The sequence below is a fragment of the Triticum urartu genome, chromosome 4 (assembly GCF_003073215.2).
Source record: "Triticum urartu cultivar G1812 chromosome 4, Tu2.1, whole genome shotgun sequence".
NCBI lineage: Eukaryota > Viridiplantae > Streptophyta > Magnoliopsida > Poales > Poaceae > Triticum > Triticum urartu.
In genome coordinates, this window is record NC_053025.1 from 357,425,909 (window position 1) to 357,436,647 (window position 10,739).

Genomic DNA, 10,739 nt, shown 5'->3' on the forward strand with positions numbered 1-10,739 from the left:
CGTGATCTCAAGAACGCAGCAGGCGCTTGGGTCGACGAGCTTCCGTCAGTTTTGTGGGGACTGAGGACCACCCCGAACCGGTCGACTGGAAGAACGCCATTCTTTCTGGTTTACGGAGCCGAAGCCGTCCTGTCGAGTGATCTACTTCACAACGCCCCCAGAGTCGAGCTTTATAACGAAGACGAAGCAGAGCAAGCCCGGCAAGACGCAGTCGACCTCCTAGAGGAGGAAAGGGAAATGGCTATGATCAGATCGACCATCTATCAACAAGACTTGCGTCGATTCCATGCCAGAAATGTGAAGAGCCGAGCCTTCCAAGAAGGAGATTTGGTCCTCCGAGTGGATCAGCAGAAACCACACAAACTTGCTCCTACTTGGGAAGGCCCCTTCATCGTCACCAGAGTGCTCCACAATGGAGCATATCATCTCTACAACGTTGGTCGCCGGATCGACGAGCCACGAGCTTGGAATGCGGAACTACTCCGCCCATTTTACACTTGAATTTTCACTCGGATGAGGTGTAATAAGAAAAACTTCTGTAGTTTATTTTTATCAAAGACAAGAGTGTCCCAGTTCTTCCTGTAATTGCTGTCACTTTTGTTCGCGTACGAAATCCCCCAGTGGGTAGCTTAGCTGCGAATCTGTTTCACCTAAGTTTGCAAAAAATCCTACCGAGTGGCGAGCCAGACTCCCACTCGGGGGCTTAGCTGCAGCCCAGTGCTCGCCTAAGTATATAAAAATCCTACCGAGTGGAGAGCCAGACTCCCACTCGGAGGCTTAGCTGCAGCCCAGTGCTCGCCTAAGTGTTTGAAAATCCTACCGAGTGGTGAGCCAGACTCCCACTCGGAGGCTTAGCTGCAGCCCAGTGCTCGCCTAAGTATATAAAAATCCTACCGAGTGGAGAGCAAACCTCCCACTCGGGGGCTTAGCTGCAGTCCAAGTACTCGCCTAAGTGTTTGAAAATCCTACCGAGTGGAGAGCAAACCTCCCACTCGGGGGCTTAGCTGCAGTCCAAAGTACTCGCCTAAGTATTTGAAAATCCTACCAAGTGGTGAGCCAGACTCCCACTCGGAGGCTTAGCTGCAGCCCAGTGCTCGCCGAAGTATATAAAAATCCTACCGAGTGGAGAGCAAACCTCCCACTCGGAGGCTTAGCTGCAGCCCAGTTCTCGCCTAAGTGTTTGAAAATCCTACCGAGTGGAGAGCAAACCTCCCACTCGGGAGCTTAGCTGCAGTCCAAAGTACTTGCCTAAGTATTTGAAAATCCTACCGAGTGGTGAGCCAGACTCCCACTCGGAGGCTTAGCTGCAGCCCAGTGCTCGCCTAAGTATATAAAAATCCTACCGAGTGGAGAGCAAACCTCCCACTCGGAGGCTTAGCTGCAGCCCAGTGCTTGCCTAAGTGTTTGAGAATCCTACCGAGTGGAGAGAAAACCTCCCACTCGGGGGCTTAGCTGCAGTCCAAGTACTCACCTAAGTATATAAAAATTCCCGAAGATATTCAACGATAAATCAAGTTCGAATAAAACCCAAAGGTCCAAGACCTCAGATCAAAGTACTCGAGCCCTCGGCTCGACAGAGTTTAACGGTTACAGAATCCACTCAGCATTCCGAGGCAAATTTAAAGTGAAGCACAAAAGTTTTTCATTCCTCAAGTGGAGGACTGGAAGGGGCGACGAACTCGTCCAAGTCGATCCCGTCTGCAATACGAGTAGCAGCAGCAATGAAAGTCTCCATGAAGTCTTGAAAGCTGTGCTTCCTGGTTTGGCAACTTGAATGGCGGCCAGCTTTTATTCTCGCGCCTCCTTGCAATGGACGCGGACCAGAGACAGAGCGACATCAGCACCACATCTGGCAGAAGATTTCTTCCATTCCGCCACTCAACCCGGGACTTCATCCAGTCGAACCATCAGGGACTCGAGGTCATTCTGAAGCATCGTTCCAGGCCAGAGTGATGTGTCGATCCGCGACATCGCAACCTTCAGCCGAGCAAGATAGTCAACAATACTGGTAACACGAGACTCCAATCGGAGCACGTTCATAGCAGCCTCGTCCTTCACGAGAGAATTGGCGGGATCCAAGCCTAGCTCCACTCGACTGGTTTCCTCTTCGAAGCTCTGGCAGAATTCTGCAAACACGATTCAAGAATAAGACAGTGGCCTTACGCGGGCTTGGTAACTGCAAGACAGCCGGGTCAGAATAATTACCTTTGAGCATGACGAACAGCTTCTTCGCGAGTCCACCGAGATAAGCCTCCAGATCGTTTACCTTCCCCGCCAGCTCACCCGCCTTGTCGTGCAGAACCATCTTTTCTTTCTTCAGTCGACTGACCTCTCGATTAGCTGTTTCGAGAGCAGATTTCAGTCTGGAGTTCTCCTATTCAAGAGTTCCGACCGAAGCCAGTTTCTCTTCTGCAAGCTTCGTTTTGCTCGAGGCCTCCTTTTGTGCTTCGGCAAGATCTTGATCCTTCTTCTTCAGAGCTTCCTCCAGTTCATCTACAGAACGTCGAGTGAACTCAATATCAAGAATGGGCAAGAAAGGGAAGTCACTCGTCAAGAATGAGAAACCTCGCCAGCCATACCTTTTGCTTCGTCTCGCGCCTTTTACAGGTTCTGTTGAGCGAGCTTCAAGTCAAGATCGAGCTGGATCTGTTTGTTCTCCAACTCAGTGTAGAGAGCCACAAGTTCACAGGATTTCTGCAAAAGTCAGTCGACAGAGGTCCAAGATAAGTTGCTTCCGAGTAACCAAGAGACAATGATGACGTTTCTAAGACTACAGCCGAATCAAAAACATTCAACAGTAGTCTCGGGGACTACACCCAGTGGGTGCACTCAGCGTGCCCCCACTGGTTTTGAAAAAAAAAATCGACTGCCCCAGTCGACCGGATACAGTTTCATTCGACATGGCCTGGCCAGACCGAGTGAAGGAGTAAAACTACAGCAACGCAATATAAAGACTACAGTCGACTGCCAGCAGTCCACCGTAGTCTTGGGGACTACACCCAGTGGGTGCACTCAGCGTGCCCCCACTCGACCAAAAAACTTAACAGAAACACCTAGTGGGTGTACAAATTTAAAAGATCTTCGGAAAAGAGATTCTTCAGACAGCATACCCTAACAGAACAAGCAGTGAATCGACTGACCTGGACGTTACTCTGAAGAGCTGAACTCGCGTCATAAGTCGCTTGGCTGGCTTCTCGAACCACCTTGACCTGCTCCATCATGATGCCTGCCTGGCGTATAGCTTCCTTAGCTGCACCCACTTGGTCCTCATGGACGTGGTGTGTGGCGAAGAGCGAAGGCGGATTTACGGTCGACGTCGAGGGCCGCGCACGCGCCAGAGGATTGGCGAAAGTCACAGAAGCCCGGGTGGTATCGCCACCGTCTCGAGCTACAGCCTCAGGCGCCGGAGTGGATTGTGGAGTCTCGCCAGCCGACGCTTTCCTGTTCCGCCTCACTCTCAGCGGCGCTTCGTCTTCGTCGTCAGGAAGGCTAATAACATGAGGAGGATCTACGAGAAAAATTCAATCGACCAGAGTTATGAGAAATCGTCAGTCGATTCAAGGTAGAACATCAGTAATCATACCAGGGTTGGAAGTAACAGCATCTTCCATCTCTCGATCGTCGTCCTTGGCGGAGATCTCAGAAGTAGCAGCACTGCAAATTTTGAAAGACCGTCAGTCGGCGTAGTGGATCGACCAAGGATCCGTCCACGGTCGACAAAGGAGAACAAGTTCTATCATTACCCAGAAATGGTGGGGACAGTCATCCTCATCTTGGGCAGAGCCTTGGGTGGCTTGGACGGCGCCGCGCGGGGGTGCTTGGGAGCTTTCTCAGTCGGCGCTGGAGAAGAGGTCCGAGGGTGCTTCGATGACTGCCCAACGGGAGCAGTCGCCTTACCACGTTCCCGCGCAGGGTCGTGTGTAAGCTTGGATCGCCTTTCCGAGCGGGGAGGTCCAGCTTCCTCCTCCTCCTCTTCGCTGGAGTCGACGCCGTCGTCTCCCTCTCCTTCGCCGTCAGACTCCCACTCCTCCTGTTCGTCTCCGCTTTCGCCTCCGCTCGCCTCCCCTTCCTCGGCCTACCCCTGTGCTCCGTTGGGTGTCGAGTACATCTCTGTAGTTTCCTGGAGAATAGCAGACAAGTCGAAAGTCAGTCGACCGATTCAAAGAGAGCAAATGAAGAAAGCAAGATCTCAGTCGGGAACACAAGGTCAGACCTGGTCCACCTCGTGTGTACTGTCAAGCGGGACAACCCTCCTGGCTCCTCGGGGGTTGTCTTTGTTCCCTGTGATGCTCGACAGCCACCCTTCCAGCATCTCGTCGGTGACCTCCTCTGGGTGAACCCGAGTGGTGTCGTCGAGACCCGAGTACAGCCACATAGGGTGGTCACGATCCTGAAGCGGTTGGATGCGCCTCCGAAGGAAGACCTCCAGCAGGTCCATGCCGGTCACGCCGTCTCGGACAAGCTGAACCACTCGACCAACTAGCACCTTGACTTGCGCCTTTTCCTCCGGCAGCACTTTTAGAGAGGCAGGCTTTTGAGCTCGGTCCAGAGAGAAAGGGGGAAGACCAGTCGACTGCCCTGGGGTCACCTGGTCTTGGCAATAAAACCAGGTCGACTGCCAACCACGGACCGACTCGGGAAAAGTGATAGACGGGAAAGAACTTTTACCCCTCATCTGGATCGCCAGGCCCCCGCATAGCTGGATCACTTGCGTCCGTTCGTCACTCGTCTTGGCTTTCTTTACCGATTGGGAACGGCAAGTGAAGATGTGTTTAAAGAGTCCCCAATGAGGGCGGCAACCCAAGAAACTTTCGCACAAGGAAACGAAAGCCGCAAGATACACAATGGAATTGGGAGTGAAATGGTGGAGCTGCGCTCCGAAGAAGTTCAAAAAGCTCCGGAAAAAAGGATGAGGAGGTAGAGAAAATCCGCGATCGATATGGGTGGCGAGGAGGACGCACTCACCGTCACGAGGTTGGGGTTCGACTTCTCCCCCCGGGAGACGTGCAGCTTCGTGGGGAATGACTCCCCCCTCGACCATGTCATCAAGATCTTCCTGCCGAATCACCGAGGGCATCCAGTCGCCCTGGATCCAATCCCTGGGCAGAGCAGTCTTCGAGGAAGATCCACCTCGAGCGGACTTCTTTCCCTTCCCCTGCACCTCCGCCTTCTTCGCGCGCTCCAAAGCCGACGTCTTGTCCTTCACCATCGTCGCCGGTGAGGCTCGAATGGGCCTACGGCGCTAGGGTGAGAGCGGAGGTGGCGGAGGACCTTGCGGGGGGGAGAAGGAAAGGCGAGAGCACACTGTTGGGGAGCCCCGAGCCGGCAACTTATAAGGAGCCGCTTCCGACTGGCTGACCGGTAGGCCCAGGCGATCCGTCAAATCCCGCAACAGGCGCGCGCACGGTACGTGGCGAAAAAGGTGGCACGGAGATCGAGGAGCTTCCATCCTATCCCATCCGATTACTTCGGCCGCCCCCGTCTCGCTCGCTTCCCGAAATTTGAATCCCGCAAAATCCGCGGGCTGCAGAACAACTCATCAAACTGAAGAGCCCGCTCGTGCCGGCACTCGGTATTCCACAAGTAAGGAAATTCACTCGACGAGAGACCAAGAATGGATCAAGGTGACCAAAAGAAGTTGACAACGTCATCCGTGACGATTGATCCAGTACAAGACATTCGTATAACGCTAAGAACCAGTCGGAAGGACCCCCAACTCCTTCCCCACTCGAACCTCGATCCATTCGGGGGCTAATGATGAAGCTATGTACCTAGGGTAGGGGCATGGACCTGTCCTAAGAGCCCTACCCAAGGACATCCCTGGAAGAAGTCACCTTACAATCGACTTGAAGGTATCCCACTCAACGGATTCAAGACACTCGACCAGGAAGCTACCACTCGACTACGAAGACCAACCACTCGACTGACAGGAGATCTAAAGTCACTCCGCAAGCAAACGGTCGGCCATTAAGTAGTCTTTATGGTCATCATAGCACTTTAATAGGGACATTACCAGTAACGCCCAGTCTTAATGTATTTTAACCCTGCGTTACTGAGGACCGGAGGGGTCTAGCGAACTCTATATAAGCCACCCCCCCTCCTCAGTAGCGGGAGTTGGCACCCCTATAATTCATACACACATAATGCAGTCGACCGCCTCCGGGCACCGAGACGTAGGGCTGTTACTTCCTCCGCGAAGGGCCTGAACTCGTACATCCTGGTGTATTTACAGCTTCTCCATAGCTAAGATCTAGCCTCTCCATACATACCCCCTACCTCACTGTCAGAGTTAGAACCACGACAGAATGCACACACAAAATGCAACGAAAATGACAAATCAACAAGTTATGTTAAATTCCAGCAGACAACATCATAGCACTTTTGCAATGAAGATTAGGGCATGAATTTGGACAGTAACATGCATGAAAATGACACTAACATGAAGAGCATCATGAGACGAACATTTTGAGATATCATGCACACAAACGGAGTTATGAGCATGGAGATATGGCATGATGAACATGGCAACAAAATGTTGGAATTTCAGGACTTAGACGAAATCGAGAGGTTCAACCTCAGATCTAAGGTTTTGGCATGGATCACGAGGTTCATCATGGTCTCGCTGGAGAAGCTCGCTGGAATTGAGGGAGAGGTGGTGTTGACACCAGATTTTGGCATGGTCACGAATCCGGGTTCGTATGCAAAAGTTAGAGGCAACACTTCGCGGGCCGGCCCTAAGTGAGAAAGTATTTGGCCTTTGCCGGCTAAATGAAACCTTGTCGGGGTAAAAGCTTGCCGATGTGAGGGCTTGCCAGCATGGAAAGCTTGCCGGCGGAGAAGCTTGCCGGCGTGGAAAGATTGACGGCGGAGAAGCTTGCCATTGTGAAATCTTGCCGAGGGAGAAACCTTGCTGAGGAGGAACTCTTGCCGGGGTAGAAACCTTGCCGAGGAGGAAATCTTGCCGGGGTAGAAACCTTGCCGAGCTAGGGAGGAACCCTTGCTGGTGTAAAAACCTTGCCGGGGTGAAACCTTGTCGGTGCGGAAAGCTTACCCGGGTGGAAGGCCTGCCGGGGTGGAGGTTGTGATAGTCAAGCCGACGAGAAGTTGAAGATGGGCTTAGAAGCTAATTCAGATGATCTTGGATGGAGAAATGTCCTACACGGAAGTTTTGCGTCTCGTCGAAATGGTCGATTTTGATATACAAATCGTCCCAATCCGAGTTCGTATGCAAAAGTTAGAGCTATCGGAGTGCAGCCCTGTCACGAGGCGAGATGTGGCGCGCCCCACCAGACATAGGTCTGATGGGTAGCGCAAGCGAACAGGTGTTCTGCGTGACCGTTTTGGCCTAGAAGATGGCCTCAAATCGAAAAACGTTCAACATTAAAATTGTTCGTCTCGTCGAAACGGTCAAGATTTCTTTTGGGCTCGTTTCCATCCGAGGTTGTTTGTCACCATGAAAAGGACCCTCAAAGTACAGCCAGTTTAAACCGAGTAGTTTTGGAAAGTTCGGATAAAATCAGTCCGAATTTGACTACGGTTTTGAACGTGAATTGATGTAATTTTCTTGTAAGGAAAGCCTAGATAAATCCTTTTCTTGTACGGGAAGTCCAGCCGCCTCTTATATATGTTGGGGGTGACGGCCGATTGAAACACACAATCGAACAAATCAATATACTACTTTTTCATCTATGTTTTATCTCTCCACCATTTTTCTCTCTCGTTCTTCCCTGTTCTTCGTGTTTGAGAGCTTCGAATCCCGAGGCTCTAGGGGCGAGCGAATCGACCTAGGGCAGCCCATAGCCGCCACAATCCCTGACGGGGTCCCTCCCGGGTGCGCGGGGTTTCGGGTCTGCAAAAGTGCCCGCCGAATGTCTTGTGTATCGCGCTGTTGGTTGGGTCTCCTTCGACGTGAGATGCGGTGCATCACCCGCGGCGTCGAGGGTACACGTGGCGTGTTCGTGTGTCAACACACTTTTTGGCAACTCCGCTGGGGAACGAAGATCAATCGTCATCATCCACCATGTCTGATATTCCCAAGCCATCTGATGTAGACGCCGATAACATCATTAAGCCCAGTCTTGATGAGATATCGGCCGATCATCGCCAAGTTTATGAGGAGTACAAGAAGGCGCGCGAGGAGAAGGACTTGCAGGAGTTCCTTGCAAAGTTCAAGAAGGATCGCCAAGGCAACATCACTCCGATTGAAGAAATCAAGTTCCCTCCTCTTCAAGCCGAGCAGGTTAAACCCTCTGTAAGTACTGCCTTTTCTCCTGAGTAGTGCGCTGAGATTGAAAGTCATATTGCTGATGGTAACAATCTAGTCTACCAAACTTTCATAGAAAATACTAATGCTCAGAAGAATACATCTCAATCGTCTAGTGGTAATGATGGTGTAGCTGCTAGTGTGCAAAACCCTAATCTGGCTTTACCTATTGCATCGGCGCCTCCCGTGCCGATGGCTTATTATCCTACCCAAAAAAATCAGATTGTGACTGCACCCATCAACCCTATTATGAGCATGCCAGGTTCGGTGGCAGCGCCGAACCAAACCCTACCTACAGCTACAACCACTCGACCACTACCAAATTACGGGTCGACATACATGCCACAATTCCTACCTGCAGCTAGTAACCCTACTCCTCTTATGCCACTGCCACAAGCTTCATCGTCCACTATGGATGATGGTCTAGCTAATCTTAGAGAAGAGATGGCTAAGATGCTTCGAGAGAATTTTGGAGTTGAGTTACCTCGGAATCGGATTTACCAAAAGCCGTACCCCAAGTACTTTGATGCCATCCAGTGCCCTCCAGGATATAAAATTCCAGATTTTGTTAAGTTTAATGGAGAAGGCACAAAAACCACATGGCAGCATGTTAGTCAGTATTTAGCACAATTTGGTGAGGCAGGCTCATTGAATGAATTGAAAGTGCGTTTATTTCCTTTATCATTAACTGGTACCACATTTTCATGGGTTTCTTCTTTACCCCATGGTTCCATTCGGGTTTGGTCGCAGCTAGAGCAGAAGTTTCATGATCACTTTTATAGCGGAGACAATGAACTAAAGCTATCACATCTAACATCGGTTAAACAGAAGCATGATGAATTGGTCTCCGATTACGTCAAGAGATTCAGAGAAACAAAAAACCGGTGTTTTAGTTTGGTGATAACCAAGAGGGACTTGGCAGACCTAGTGCTGAGTGGTTTGAGAACTCCCCTTAGAGAAAAGCTAGAAGGCTACAAGTTCTTAAATATCAACCAAGTCTTACAAAGGGCTTTGGCTCAGGAAAGTCGAAGCAAAGACCTCAGAGAAGTGCATAGATACAAAGCCGATCGTCCAAAGATGAATATGGTGGAATATGATAGTGATCACTCGGACGATGAGGGTGATGTTTTTTCTACTGAATTTGTTTGGCCAGCTAAGGCCAAACCCTTTACTTGCAATGATGTGGAACCGATTCATAAGAATCGTGATGAAGAGATGAAGTTTACTTTTAACATTGCTAAGTGTGATAAAATATTTGATGCTTTGCTACAGGCTAAGATTATTAGAATATCTCATACTTTACCGCCGTTTGAGGAGCTGAAACGGCACGCTTATTGCAAATATCATTATTCTTTTTCTCATGCTACTAACGATTGCAATGTTTTTCGACGGCAGATACAATCGGCCATTAATGACGGACGATTGAACTTTTCTGAGATGCAAGTTGATAAACAGCCTTTTCCAATGAATACCATGGATCTGGAGGGAAAGAAGCTACTCATTCGGCCGGAGGTTGCCGAATCTACTAATAAAGCTAATGTCATTGTTGGTGAGCCCAAGAAAGACAAGGAGGGCGACAAGGTCTTGGGGAGACAATCAAAATCACCATCAAAAATCCTACACTTGGGGGGCAACCGCAAGCGCAAGAAAATACTCGTGTTAAATTTGTCAAGCCCAAAAGTCCAGAAGTTGGCAAGTGGAAGACGAATGAAGCTAAAGTGCAGCGCAAGAAAATCAAGCCAACTTTTGATATGTTGCTGTCCAAGTATGCCAATCATGCAGCCGGTTCTAGCTCTAACCGGTCACCACATTTGAAGCGCTCAAGGTCACCTCCTCGGGAAGAATTTCAGCATCATGCAAGGCCATATGGGTCGTGGGCGCCGGGACCATGGGTACCGCCTCTCCCCTATGTACCATATTACATGGGAGACTTCAATGGAGGGTGGTGGCAGCCCCAAATGGCCCCTTATGCTTTTCATCCGGGTTGGGCAGAACAAAGGAGGCCCGTTCATGAGAGACTTTCTTATCCCACACGAGGCTGTTTGAACAATAGTGTCAATCGGCCAGTGCAAGATAATCAAAAAAGGGTCGGCAAGCAAGAATGGTGTGTTAAGTCGCCAAGTGCTGTAACGGTCGAGTCAAGCAAAGGCAAGGAAAAAACCGATGCCGACTCACTCATCTTGGGCACTGAAACATTCACCATACAACAATCGATTATGCATAGCAATCCGACTGAGCTGATACTTGCTATCGCACCAAAGCACTCGGCTAATGACCTTGAAGGAAACACCAGCCAAGTAAAGATGAGAGATCCTAAATACACTCAGCCAAAGTGGTGTCCTCTAGGGCTGACAAAAACACAAAAGAGGAAATTACAGAGGTTAAGGAGTCAAGAGATGACAGAACAAGAAGCCGAGAAGCAAAGGGATAAGTTGTTCAATGACACTCGGCCCATGGTGCCTACAAAACAAGTGTG